Source organism: Lagenorhynchus albirostris, chromosome 15, assembly GCF_949774975.1.
Source record: "Lagenorhynchus albirostris chromosome 15, mLagAlb1.1, whole genome shotgun sequence".
NCBI classification, from domain to species: domain Eukaryota; kingdom Metazoa; phylum Chordata; class Mammalia; order Artiodactyla; family Delphinidae; genus Lagenorhynchus; species Lagenorhynchus albirostris.
Window position 1 is genome coordinate 71,260,896 of NC_083109.1, and position 14,229 is coordinate 71,275,124.

Consider the following 14,229-nt stretch of genomic DNA (forward strand, 5'->3'; position numbering starts at 1 on the left):
AGGGAATCCAACTCAGGGAGCCTGTGGCCCGAGTCCACGCCCAAACTCACTACACAATCCTTCCTCTTTGCCCTGCTGGCTTCCCCTGGCCCTCCCCTCCATGATCAGTATCAGAACCAACACCGCTAGGTCCCTGCCTGGGCCTCATCCTGTCCTTCCAGACCAGCCAGCCAGAGCCCCTGAGAATGGCATGCAGCTCCCCCAGGTTGCCAGGCTGCTCAGCCTCCAGGCCTTTGTAGGTGGTTTCCTTTGTTTGGATCACCCTCTTCCTTCTCTCCACTGGACCAATCCCCTCTCTGGTACAACTCAAGCGCAGTGCACCTCCTCTGGGAAGCCCTCTGGGATATGCCCCCATGGAACCCTAAACTTCCCCTAATGAGTCCCAAATTTGGCATTTGCTTGCTGTGACCTTAGGCAAATTACTGAATCTCTCTAAGCCTTAGTTTACTGATCTACAAAATGGGGCCAATGATATCTCAAGGGGTTGTTCAAAGATGAAGAAATAAACTGGGCAACGTGCTTATGACAGGGCCCAGCCCAAGGTGAATGCTCATTAAATGGGCTCATTTTATGGCTCTGAGTTGTGGACACTGGGTTGCAATTGTTTGTGTCTGTCTCTCCCACTGGACTGAGTGCGCTACAAGAGAAGAAATCCCAGAGCCCAGCACGGAGCCCACCCTGAAGGACATCTCAACACATATCTGATTTATTGGATGAACGACCACAGTCCAGCTCCCTGGCGGGGGGCTGGGGCCCAGCACTGGCTGAACAGGAGGGCAGGGCTCACCCTGCGGGGGGCGGGGGACTGCCTCTTCCTGGTTGCCTGACCTCGTGCAAGTCACTTAAATTAACCTTTCTGCAACTCAGTGCCTCCAGGCCAAGTGGGGATAACAGTCGTCCTACCTCTAAGGACTCTTAGGAGGATTAACCGAATGGCTATTTATATAGCACTTAAGGAGAGCTGGCCACGGCCATGCTGTATGAGGGTTGTTGGAATAGAATAAGCGGCTGCACCCCCTTCAAGTGTCCACACTTGGCCGGCTCCCACTCCCTGCCCCGGCCACCTCAAGGTCTAGGTCACAGGGAGCACTTCCCTGGCCACCTCGTCCTTCATGCCACTCCCTGGTTGTCCCATCGCCCTCAAGGCCCCGCTCCCAGCTGAGCCTCCGTCCCAGATCCGGGGCTGGGTGTCCCTCTCCATGCCAGGCACTCCGTGCAGGAGAAAACCACAGAATCCAGAAGCAGAGGAAAACAGTATAAACTTGTTTTCCGAACCTAATTTTCTTGACTCTGAGCCCCCGAACCCCATCAGCTCTGATGATATAATTGAGAGGGGTTCAGGGAAATCCAGTCCACGCTGGTGAGTTTTAGTCACGGTGAGTCCCAGCCGTTTTACGACAGTGGTCACGAGGTTCTTCCCCCATCGCCTGCCTCTAGGCTGGGCCGTGGACCCCGGGCCACAGGGCCACTGAGGGGCGGCTAGGAGCCCGATGACACGGGGGAGAGGACAGGTCGGACTGCGCTGGGGCCGTGCTTCTGCCCCACCCCCTCCCATCTGCCCTGGGGCGAGGATGAGTGGGAGCATTGTGGTTTCCCCTGCAGCTTCAAGGCTGTCTTCTCCGTGTTCACTGTTGCTGAGGCTTCTCGAGTCTCTGCTCGCCGCCCGGTTGGCAGCAGCCCTCAGCTACAAGGTCGCATCACCCCTAGGCATAGGCCATGGGATACCCCGGCCCCTTCCCCCAGAAATGCCCTCCCCTCCCCTCTCTGCCCCATCCGTTTCACACCCACGGGTAGGCTTGTCGGATAAAATACAGGACACCCAGTTAAATTCGAAGTTCAGAAAACCAACAAGTAATGTTTTAGTGTAAGTCTGGCCCAAATGTTATATTTTTATTTGCCAAACCTGGCAGCGCAGCTCATGGGGCTGGATTTGTAGGGACCTGGCCCAGCAAACCCAGCCAAGGAAGGCGTTGTTGGTCTCCCTCTCTCTCAAAGACCCCACACTCCTTGAGGGACTCTTTCTGTGGTTCCTTCCCTTCCCTCCGCCCTCTTCCCACCCCATCCTTGCCCCTGGATGCCCTAAGGGGAGGGAGGGAAGAAAAACTCCACCGGCTCCTCAGCATCTCAAACTCCCCCTCCGCAGCCCCTTTCCGGATGGGGTACGTTTGCCCTCTTGCTGGCAGGAGAAACCCTGTTCTCCCACTTGGCCTCCCCTCCCTGGTCCCCTCTGTGGCACACCTGGCACAGGCTTTTGAACTGGCAGTTTGGGCTCTTTGTCTCCATTTCCAGCTGCCTTTGGGGGAGGTGGTAGAAAACAACACGTTGTTTGATGTCTCACATTAACAGGCCGCCACAGATCAGCCCCTCCATGCCATCCCGCTCTGCACACGTCCTCCCCTTAGAGTCTCCCTACAACCTGCCCATTTGATAGATGAGGACACTGAGGCTCAGAGAGGTCAGGGCCTCGCCCCAGGTCACACAGCTGGTGAGTGGTGGGCTGGGAGTCTCTTTCAAGGACTTGGGGCTGCCCGGAGAAAACTCCCGCCTCTACGGAGACCTGGGTTCCCCCGCAGAGACTAGCAGGCCCTGTAGGGAGGGGCTGAGCTGCTGAGGAGGCTCCAGGCCCCTCAGCCCACGAGGTTTGTTCACACAGGAGCTGGTGCTGCAGCCGCCCGGGTGAAGCCTCATCCCACCCCCCCCAGCTGGGGCCGCGTGTGACATTTCCTCTCTGAGGATCAGCCACAGCCTCGGGGCTGGGGGAGAGGGAGGAAGAGGGGGCCCCATCCACCCATGGGAACTCAGAGAAATCTGTCTGCTTGAGGCGGCCAGGCCCCTGCGTGTGGGGCTCAGGAGCGGGCAGGGCCCCTTCTAGAACGAGTGCCGCCACTCAGCAAGGTCCCGGGAAAGTCATTTCGTGGCTCCAAGTCTCAGTTTCCTCATCCCCAATAGGATTAAACATGGCCTTAAATAATAAAAATAGGGACTTCCCTGGCGGTCCAGTGGTTAAGACTCCGAGCTTCCAATGCAGGGGGCTCGGGTTCGATCCCTGGTCAGGGAACTAAGGTCCCACATGCCCACGGCACAGCCCCCCATCAAAAAAAAAAAAAAGGTTCACACTTAGTATTATATGCCCTAGACTGCTCTAGGCACTTTACATAATATATTAAGTTATTTAATCCTCCCAACCAACCCATGAGGTCAGTCGTATTATCATCCCGACCTTGTAGATGAAGAAACTGAGGCAGAGGGAATTCCCTGGCGGTCCAGTGATTAGGACTCCACACTCTCACTGCCGAGGGCCCAGGTTCAATCCTTGGTCAGGGAGCTCAGATCCTGCAAGCCGTGCAGCTCGGCACCCCCCCAAAAAAGAAACAAGCTGCGGCAGAGAGATGAAGTCGCTCGTTCAAGGTCACTGAGGTCACAGTAATTCTGAGGGCTCAAGGCTCTTATGTGTAAACCACATGGCATAGAAGTGCTCAAAAACCCTCCACATCAGGAATCAACAACTGAAATGGCCCAGGAAGAGACGGATGTTATCAAATGGACCAAAAATCCAGAAACAGTCCCGGGGAATTTAGTTCAAGATATGGCAGCATTTCAGATTATATGATTATATACATAAGCCATAGACAGAAAACACGGACTGTTTCATAAATGGCATTGGGACACGGTTTAGCCAACCTAGAATAAAAATAATGACTTCTCCATAGATCATACCTTACACCAGCATAAATTACACTAAAGATTTAAGTGGAAACAATAAAACAGCAACAATGCTAAAATAAAGTCAGGAAAATGTTTTTATCTCAGTGTGGGAAAGGCCTAACTACGGCAACAGAACCTAGAAGTCATAAAATATGAGATTGATAAACTCAACTGTGTAAAAATATGAAACTGCTCACAGCAAAGCCTAGGATAAATGATGATAAACGTGATAAACAACAGGGGACACAGGTGGGTCCACTTTGTGAAGATTCCTCAAGCTGCACGCTTCTGATCTAATAGTTTGCCGTGTATGTTGTACTTCAGAAAGTTTTTGTTTTTAAAGAGAAGTGACAAACTGGGAAAATATGTTTGCTCCTCATGTCATAGATGAAGCGTTCCTTTTCCTAATATATAAAATGTTCCTAGAAATAATAAGAAAAAGACTACTCAGAAAAATGGTGATGGACACAGACAGGTCACAGAAAAGAGAATACAGATGACCCTTAAACACATGTAAAGATGCTCATCTTTTCTTATAATAAGAGAAATGCAAATTAAAACTACAGTTAGATGTCAATTTTTAACTGACAGTCTGGCAAGAGATTAAAGAGTTACATAGCACTGAGTTGGCAAGGATGTGGGGAGACAGGCGCTGTGGGATATTGCTTGTGGGAGTGTCAATTGCCCTCCTCCCCCGAAGGGGAATTTGGCAATATCTATTAAAATCACACTTGCTCGTTCATTTTGATCAAATGACTCGACTTCTAGGGATTCGTTATACAGAGATACTCCCACGTATAAAATCGTTACCGCAACTCGATGTGTGCAAAGTAAATTATTGGAAACAATCTAAATGTCTGTCACTAAAGAACTAGGTAAGGTACATCCATATAATGTCAAACTACGAATCTGCAAAAACAAAAAAAAAGAACGAGCAAAGTTTTGGGATATGCACAGAATAATCTCCAATACATTGTTACATGAAAAAAACAACATACGAAGATCATGTAGAATTATACCGTTTACGTAAAAAAGGAGGGGTGGAGAATATGCACATTCATGTATTTGCTTATATGTGTGAGAAAAATCTCTGGGTAACATAACACCCACCGTGCCTCGGGTCAGGAACTTAGTGGCAGGGGATGAGGTAAGAGGTGAAATTTTCCACTGTATACCCTTTAGTACCTTTGGGATTTTGAAGCACAGGAATGCAATACCTATTTTTAAAAACATATTACATTTTCATTTTAAAACTTTGAAAATAAAATAGAACAGGGCAAGACCTACACAGCTCTGGCCAGTGGTTGCCACGTGGTAATGCAGAGCCAGCCTTGCCAGACATGTCACGTCTTCAGGAGAAGCTGGAACTGAATTTCATATGGAAATTACCTGTGTTCTTCATGTTGGCAACAGTGGGGAACCCATAGTGGCCCTCTCGTTACTTGGTTCTTCCTTAGTTACAGAACTCTGATTTGAAGATGTGATCAGGTAAAAAAAAATGCATTTCCTGGCCTCCCCTGAAGTTAGGATTGGCTAGTGAAATAGAAGCTGTGGTCTCCCTGAGTGGAGATGCATAAAATCTGGAATGGGGGCTTGGAGTTGGTGGGAGAGGCACCCAGTTTGCCCCTCCCAGCTCTACTTTTTCCTGCTGGAACACAGATGTGAGCACTGGCAGCCATCTTGTGACTCTGAGGATGGAGGTAAGAGTTGAAGATGGTGACTAGGAAATGTAGAAGGAAGCTGGGTCCTTGGTGATGCTGTGGAGCTGGCACACCTCCCTGGACCGGGGGCTGCTTGCCTCACAGGACATATTCACGTGGTGGACATGGCAGATTTATATGTGCATGTGACCATTTTCTGGAATACAATAATGGAATGTCTTATTTGAACAAAATCAGCATATCAAAACAATTTTCCAACAGGGGGAAATAAAGTCTGTGGAGAATAGGGTATCTTTCTCTAATTTGCACAAAGAATTAGACTATTATTTGCCTGATCTATTATAGTCAGGTCTCAGTCAAATCTAACTAATACAGCAACTAATTTTTAAAAATTAAATAGAAAAAAATCCATCCTAAAATTCATGTGGAATCTCAAGGGACCCTGAATAGCCAAAATAATGTATTTATTTTTATTTTATTTAGTTTTGGCTGCATTGGGTCTTCATTGCTGCATTCAGGCTTTCTCTAGTTGCAGCGAGCGGGGGCTACTCTCCGTTGCAGTGTGTGGGTTTCTCATTGCAATGGCTTCTCTTGTTGCAGAGCATGGGCTCTAGGCATGTGGGCTTCAGTAGTTGTGGCACACAGGCTTAGTTGCTCCGAGGCATGTGGGATCTTCCCGGACCAGGGATCGAACCCATGTCCCCTGCATTGGCAGGAGGATTCTTAACCACTGTGCCACCAGGGAAGTCCCCCAAAACAATCTTGATAAAGAAGAACAAATTTTAGAAGACTCATACTTTCTGATTTCAAAGCTTACTACAAAGCTACAGTCATCAAAACAGTGTGATACTGACATAAAGACAGACAGACAGATAGACCAATGGAATAAAATACAGAGTCCATAAATAAGCCCTCACTTATATGGTCAAATGATTTTCAACAAGGGTGCTAAGACCATTCAATGAAGAATGGATAGTCTTTTCAACAAATGGTGTTGGTAAAACTGAATATCCACTTGCAAAAGAATGAAGTTGGACCCTTACCTAACACCATATACAAAAATTAATTCAAAATAGATTAAACACCTAACACTATAAAACTCCCAGAAAAAAAACATTAGGGGAAAATCTTCGTGACATTGGATTTGGCAATGATTTCTTGAATATCACACCCAAAAGCACAGCAACAAAAGCAAAAATAGATAAAAGGGACTACATCAAACTTAAAAGTTTCTGTGCCTCAAAGGACACAATCAGCAGAGTGAAAAGACAACCTACAGAATGGTAGAAAATATTTGCAAATCATATATCTGATAAGGAGTTAATATCTAGAATATATAAAGAATCCTACAACTCAACAACAAAAAACCAAACAACTGAATTAAGAAATGGACAAAAGACTTGGATAGACATTTCAACAGAGGAAGGGATAAACAAAATGTTATGTATACATGGAATGGAATATTATTCAGCCTTAAAAATGAAGGAAATCGTGTCACATGCTACAACATGGATGAACCTTGAGGACATAATGCTGAGTAAAATAAGCTAGTCACAGAAGGACAAATACTGTACGACTCCACTTGTATGAGGTAGCTAAAGTCAAACGCATAGAAACAAAAAGTAGACTGGTGGTTGTCAGGGGCTGGGGGAAAGGGAATGGGGAGTTGTTTCAGTTTTGTAAGGTGAAAATGTTCAGGAGATCTGTTGTACAACAAGGTGAATATACTTAATACTACTCAACTGTACACTTAGAAATGGTTAAGATGGTGAACTTTCTGCTACCTGTTTTTTTTTTTAACCACAATTAAAAAAAAATTAAACACTGCAGTGGGCCACCAGATTGCAACCCTTCTCTTAGACAGTGCTTCCCTCAGGCTGGATGTGTGACCACGTGTTAGGACTGCAAGGGCCACGGGGAACTTTTCACTTAGGGGCTCACATGCTTGTCGTCAGCTCTCTTTTAATTCATTCATTCAACAATACTTACCGAGCACTTACTCTGTGCCAAGATCAATGCCAGGCCCTGGAGGGAGAGAGATGAAGGGGGAACTAGCTCACGATCTAGAGGAGAGACAAACGATAAACACCAAATGCATAAAAATCAGTGTTATGATGACCGGTGACCGGATCCAGGGTGACTGGGAGCGGGACAAGATTACTTGAGGAGCTGAATGACAAAAGGAGAGGGCCATGTGAGGACATGGGAGAAGGGCTCCAAGCAGATGGAAAGGCAAGTGCAAAGACCCATGGGCAGAAATGAGCCTGGCCTGTTTGGGGAGGACGGGGCAGGAAGGTCAGCATGACTGGCTCAGAGAGCAAGGGGGAGGTAAATGGTTGAAGTTCTGCCAGCAGGCCCACATACATGAAACAGATAAAAAGCAGCCTTTTATCAGCATAAACATTTTTTTTCAATCAGCATAAACTTGATTTGTGAGTTCAGATATACCATTATCTTTTATGGTAAAAATAAATTATAACAATTATTTTGTCCAAGAGAAAGCCTGGGTCAACAGACGCCCCTCAAAATCTCCTATTTGCCTCAACACATCCACTGTCTGCCAAATCTCTGAATTAGTTCCTTGGGGTAATTTAAAAACCACTGATCTGCTTGGGCTCCATCACCCCCACTCAGCAGATGAGTGGACTGAGGCCCAGAGCAGAGAAGGAGCTCCAAGTAAGGCCAGGGCAGAGCAGGAGTTAGGCCTGGCGATGAGGGGTGCCTGGCTGCCCGGTCAGGGGTGGGGAGGCCTGGGAGAGGGGGCAGTCCACAGCCCATGACCCTTACATGGGAGGAGCCATGAGTGACGGGACACTGGAGGGCCCTGGCCCTGCTTCCCGTATAGGGAGAACCCTCTCCCCAACACCCAGGTAGCCTGGGCGTGGGTGTGGGGCCTGGGAGGGACAGTTGAGGGTCAAGCCAGTGGCCTGATGGCAGGGCTGGGAATGTCTGAGCACCGCCACCTGTGCTCAGACCTTCTCCTCACTTCCTGCTGGTTTTCCAAACCCGCCTCAGCCCTCTCCCGTGATCCTCTGGGCCTGGCTCCCCCTCTGGTGAATCTCTTTGAAGCAAACAGTCTCAGCTGGTTTCTGTTGCTTGCTACCAGGAGCTCTGCAGGATCTGGAGGGTCTCCCAGGCTGCAGTGCCTCCACCACCACCCATCCAGCCCCTCCGATGGCTGCTAGGGTCTCACCTCTGTTACTGACTGGCCACGAGGTCTGGGAGAAGCAATGGCGGGCTCGGCCAGGCTGGGAGGGACATTGGCAGAGCAAGTAAAGGGCTCTCGGTCACCGACCGGCTCTGGGTTTCCTAACATTCAATTCTGAATCCACATTCAGGACTTTTACCATATCCATAACTGCCTGTACTCAATCTTATTATTTTTCTTTAAAATGACTTCCTTTAAAAACTCAAATTCAGGGACTTCCCTGGTGGTCCAGTGGTTAGGACACGGGCTTTCACGGCAGGGGTCCCAGGTTCAATCCCTCACCAGGGAACTAAGATCCCACAAGCCATGCGGTGAGACCAAAACAAAAACAAACCAAACAAAACAAAAAACCTCAAATTCATTTAATAGGCAACTACATGCCACATTCCTAAATGGAAATCCTGTATTTCTTTCCTTAAATAAAAGGAAACCCTAAAAAACAAATCCAGCAAAATCAAAATGGTTAAATTCCATCCACTGCCTGCTCAGGGCACCGAGCTTGAGGCTTCCTCTCTGTGCACAAAGGGAGATTAGCAAGTGTCTAAGGACAGTTAATAGCACCCAAAGAGCCTTTCTCCATAACCATAATCAGAATTGAGAAGAAAATTACTTTCTCTCCCCAAGATTTAAGGTGAGTTAATGCTGCCACTGTTTAAAACCAGCACGTATACAATGTACCCAGACATTGGCAATGACCAGACTAATTCAGCCAGAGTCCTGTCACATCGAGGGTTCCAGCTGTGTGACCTTGGGCAGGTCACTCAACTTCTCTGTGCCTCGGTTTCCCCATCTCTAAAATAGAATAAATAACAGAACCCACTTCCTCAGGGTATTGTGAGGATTAAAGCAATGAATAGCAGACAGGACTGCCAAACATGTGTTAAATAAATAAGCCCACCGTGGTACAGGTGGAAGCCCTGAGGTGCAGGGAGGGGGAGGGATGGGCTCAGAGCACCTGGGAGCCTCCCTTCCCTCAGCCCCTTGCCAACCCCAGCCAGCCTCGCCCTTGGGCACCCCGCCCTGCCCCCTCCCTGCTGCTCCTCACTCGCCCCATCTTCCTGGGCTCTCGCTCCGGCTGGGCTACTTGATTTAATTCTCACAGGAACCCCGAGAGGGAGGCGGGCTCATCAGGCCCAGTCCACGGAGGGTCGGCCTGAGCCCCAAAGGGGTGACATAATTCCTGTCTGTCTCTGCGTGCACCAGGGCTGGGAGGAAGATGCAGCGGATTCTGGGCTCCCCCCACATCCAACCCAGGCACCCCCCCACCAATTATCTTTAGGCGGCAGCAGCTGAGCCTCCTGGTATCTCTCTGATCCCCCAAATTTCCGGTTCCCCAAAGACAACTCAGGATGTGGGGAGGGTGGGGCAGGGAGAGGAGGAGGGAGACAGAGAACAAGAGAGAGATCACAGAGGGACAGAGGGCCACAGAGACAGAGAGAGACAGGGCAGAGAGACAGATGAGAGATACGGCTTCCAAGACAGAGACTGTGAAACAGATTGAGGCCCACAGAGAGGGAGACAAAGAGTCAGGAAGGGAACGGGTGATCCAGAGACACACAGAGACGAGGGGCGAGGGAAGGGAGAGGCCAAGAGAATACGGTGGAGGCAAAAGTGAAAGTGGCAAATGGGATGGGGAGAGAGGGGGCCCGGAGTCGGAGCTTGGTGTGCGGGGTGCCGCAGGGTACCCGGAAACAGAAAGACAAGTGGCGAGCCTGAGAGCCAGGTGGGAGAGGGAGAGAGAGCTCAGAGGCCCAGCCGAGGCATACAAGGAGGCAGACGGGGACGGGGACCCCGAGCGTGGAGGCAGGAGGGGCCCCAGGTCCCCATCTTTCTCGGAGCTCAGAGGGCTCCCAGCCCCCACAGGGCCACAGATGCTCCAAGCGTCCACCCCTCAGGCTCACGTAGCCCGTGTGTCCCCAAGAAGAGGGACTTGGCTCAGGGCCAGCTGCCCACAGCCCAGAGCCTGCAGCCCCTTTGAAGTCCGGCAGGGGAGTGAGCCCTGAATGGCCTTGGCCACCCGCCCCCCTGGGGGACAGAGGTGGACAGAGAGGCCTGAGGGGGGACTTGGTGGGTACAGATAGAGGGAGGCACTTGGGAACAGGGGTTGCTTAGACCACTTGGGGAGGGGAAGCCAGTACCCTGCTTGGTCTGGCCACCTGCCCTCTCTGAGCCTCAGTTTCCTCATTTGTAAAAGGGTGATAATGAGAAGAACTTACTCAGGGTCACGGTAGCGACCAAACACATGTGAACCGTGTGACATCTCGCGTGGCCTATGTCACTGCCTGAAAGTGGGCCTTGTTGAAGGTCGAAGACCCACAGCATCCTGTCCAGATGAGTCAGGGCCCTTTCATTTGCAAACGACAGAAACCCATGGAGCAGAGCCAAGTGAAGGGTGTTAATTAACTCATGTAACTGAGCAGTTCGTGGGTGGTGCCAGCTTCAGGAATGTGTGGATCCAGGACCTCAACCCATGTTCTCAGGAACCATTTCCCCCTACCTGGCACTGCTCACCTCTGTGCTATCTTCCCCCTCACAGGTGCCCTTCACATGGTGGCCCCTGGCAGCTCCAGGCCCATGTGTCCTCCCTGTTGAGGGGTCCCAGCAGAGAGAGAGAGCCTTATTCCCAAAAGTTTTAGCAAAAATGCCTATGCAAAGCAGAATTGGCTCTTTGTGGAATTTCTCCTTGGGTCCGCTTCCTTGTTTTCTCCTTTTGCACCAACTTTTAACATAGTCTCCCTCCCTTCACTCCAAAGTAGGCTGCATTTCCATAAATAACTCTGGCATTTGCTGTGTGACTTTAAGCAAATCACTTAACCTCCCTGAGCCTGTTCGCTTCTCTACAAAAGGGGTTCCTTACACCTTGTAGACCAGAGTGTTGTGAGACTCCGTGAAATCATGAGTGCGGCACACAATAAATGTGGAATAAATGTATCCCAACAGCCATCCTCCCTTCTACCAGCAATAGCCCCTAATTTTCTCTGGGTGTCTTCCCCATTTCCGGTGCCTTCCCCATTTCCACTCCCTCAGAGTGGAGTATATGACCCAGGCCTAAGTCAGTCAGCACATGGCATTCTCCTGGCCAGTGATTGGTTCGGGGAGTCTTGTGACCCAAGCTAAGACAATTAGAGTAAGTTTAGGGCTTTTGCTGGCGGTGCTGGGACATTTTGCTCCCCCCACCCCCGAGGATAGGAACTGGAAGGACATGGTCGCTGCAGCTGCCAGAACCATCACCTGACCACAAGGAAGAGGCTGTGAAAATGGAATCAGTGGAGAAATTAGAAGTTGGTAGTGATATTTAAGCCTCTGGCCCCAGCCATACCTGAGTTCCAACTACTTTCTCAGCAACAAGGGATCCCATTCTTATACTTCCAGGGACAGCTTTTGGGGCTAGGGACCTCACAATGAGAAGGTTTTAAAACTTAAGTTCAACATCCTCAAAGGTTCCCAAAGTCCAGAAATCTAGTGGCAGAGTTGGGACTGAAACTTAAGCCTCCTCACCTGTATCCCAGTGCTCTTGCCACCAAACTCAGTCCCCTCTCTAGAATTATTGCTCATCAGCTCCAAGACTAATAATACCAAGTAAATAAAGCAAAAGTAAGGAAAAACCAGAAAGATTTCCCTGGGCAGGTGGGTGTTGAGGAGGAAAGTGGGACACTGGGAGGGGATTAGGTAGGAGGGCAGACCCATGTGTCCAGGACAGATGGGTTACCAGCCATAAAGTGTGCACCCAGGTATCTCTGAGGAGCAGTTAGAAGAGGTGGAGGGTGAGGAAAAAGGTGAGTTTCACACATTGGTCACCAGGGGCTCATCACCAGCCTGGGTTGGCCTGATTGTGGTTGGGATTTGGTGGAAACGATAGGCGCCGTGGTTATCCACTAGGAATTTTTTGTGGCAAGTAGAAGAAAGCCTGGCTCGAATGGACCTAACCAATTGGCCTGATGAGATTGACTCATCAGGGAGCAATGTCTTCAGGCATGTTGGATCATGGGATCTGGGTGCTTATACAGCTATCAGGACTCAGTTTTCCTATTTCCATTTCTGTTGACTCTGCTTTCCTCTCTGGAGCCTTCATTCTCAGGCAGCCTCCCTCTACGTGGAAGTCTGCAAAAGCTCCAGGCCTACGTCTTATGGGCTTGACACCATAGTGGACAAAGAGCTTCTCTTTCCTATTAGTTCCACTGAAAGTCTCAGGAATGTGTCTCATTGGCCTAAATCGGGTCATGTGCCCCTCTATCAACCAATGACTGTAGCCAGGGGGATGGGATATAATGATTGGTCAATCCTGGGTCACATGCACATCTAAGACTTCCTAAGTCCCACCTGAGCCACATAGACATTTCAAATACAGGTGGCGTCATTGGAAGAAGAAGGGGTGGATACTGGCAAGGAAAAACAAAAGAAGTCCTCTATAGATGTTAGAAGGTGGCCGGCAAAATGCTAATAACATCTTTTAAAGTTCTAAAGTCAGGGCTTCCCTGGTGTGCAGTGGTTGGGAGTCCGCCTGCCAGTGCAGGGGACATGGGTTCGAGCCCTGGTCCTGGAAGATCCCACATGCCACGGAGTGGCTAGGTCCGTGCGCCACAACTACTGAGCCCATGAGCCACAACTACTGAGGCCCGTGCGCCTGGAGCCCGTGCTCCGCAATGGGAGAAGTCACCGCGATGAGAAGCCCGCGCACTGCAACAAAGACCCAACGCAGCCAAAAATAAATAAATTAATAAATTTATTTTTTTAAAAAAAGTCCTAAAGTCAAATACATTTGGGGAATACTAGATTAGGCAAAGAGAAACAAAGGTTTCTCACAGGATCCCTCAGAGCCATGAACTCAGCAAAGTGCACTTGACTCTGCCCGGAGGATTTAGAGAATGCACTTTTCCCAAACTCTCCTGAAAGCAGAAGGCTTCCTTGAGAAGCTTCTCTCGGGACTCATGCGCCACACAGTGCATTCTGGAAAACAATGGCACTGAATACCACAAACGGCCCGAGCTCTTGCAACAGGCACTGTCGATGCCTTGTCCGTGGCCCTCCTCACCATTTCAGGGCTCACTGGCCCACGCATCTGCCGGCACCTGCCTTCCTCTGCTCCAGGCTTGCTGGGGCCACTGGTGCCCACTGTGCCCACGTGAGTGGCAGGCCAGAAGTTCTGGAGAATTAACAGCCCCCCTTTCCCTGGAGCCACCCTCAGTTGGTGAGTAATGGGCGAGGTTGTACAAATACCCCAGCTCCCTCCCCAGGCAGGATGGCTCATACCCACCCACTCCACAAGGCCCCCAGACTGCCCTGGCAGGGCTGTGCCCCAGTTGCCCACATGTGTAACTGGCTCTATAATGCATCCTTTGTTGGCTGCCTTCTCTTTCCTGTCTCACTCCCCTGTCAGTGTTTTTGGGACCACCTCCCAAATAAACTATTTGCACTGGGACCCTTATCTCAAGGACCGCTTCTGAGAGACCCCAAATCAATAGGGCTGTTACCTTCCGATGGCCTTTACAAGCACCCAATTTTCTCCCCAGCAATTCCAGTAAACATTGTCTCTCACTTATCACTAAATCTACCTTTCCTCCAGCAACGGACTTCAAGAAAAAATCTGTTTCTGCTCCCCAGCTGCAGGGATTCCACCTACTGACCGCCCCACTATGCTAAGAACCCCAGCCCAGC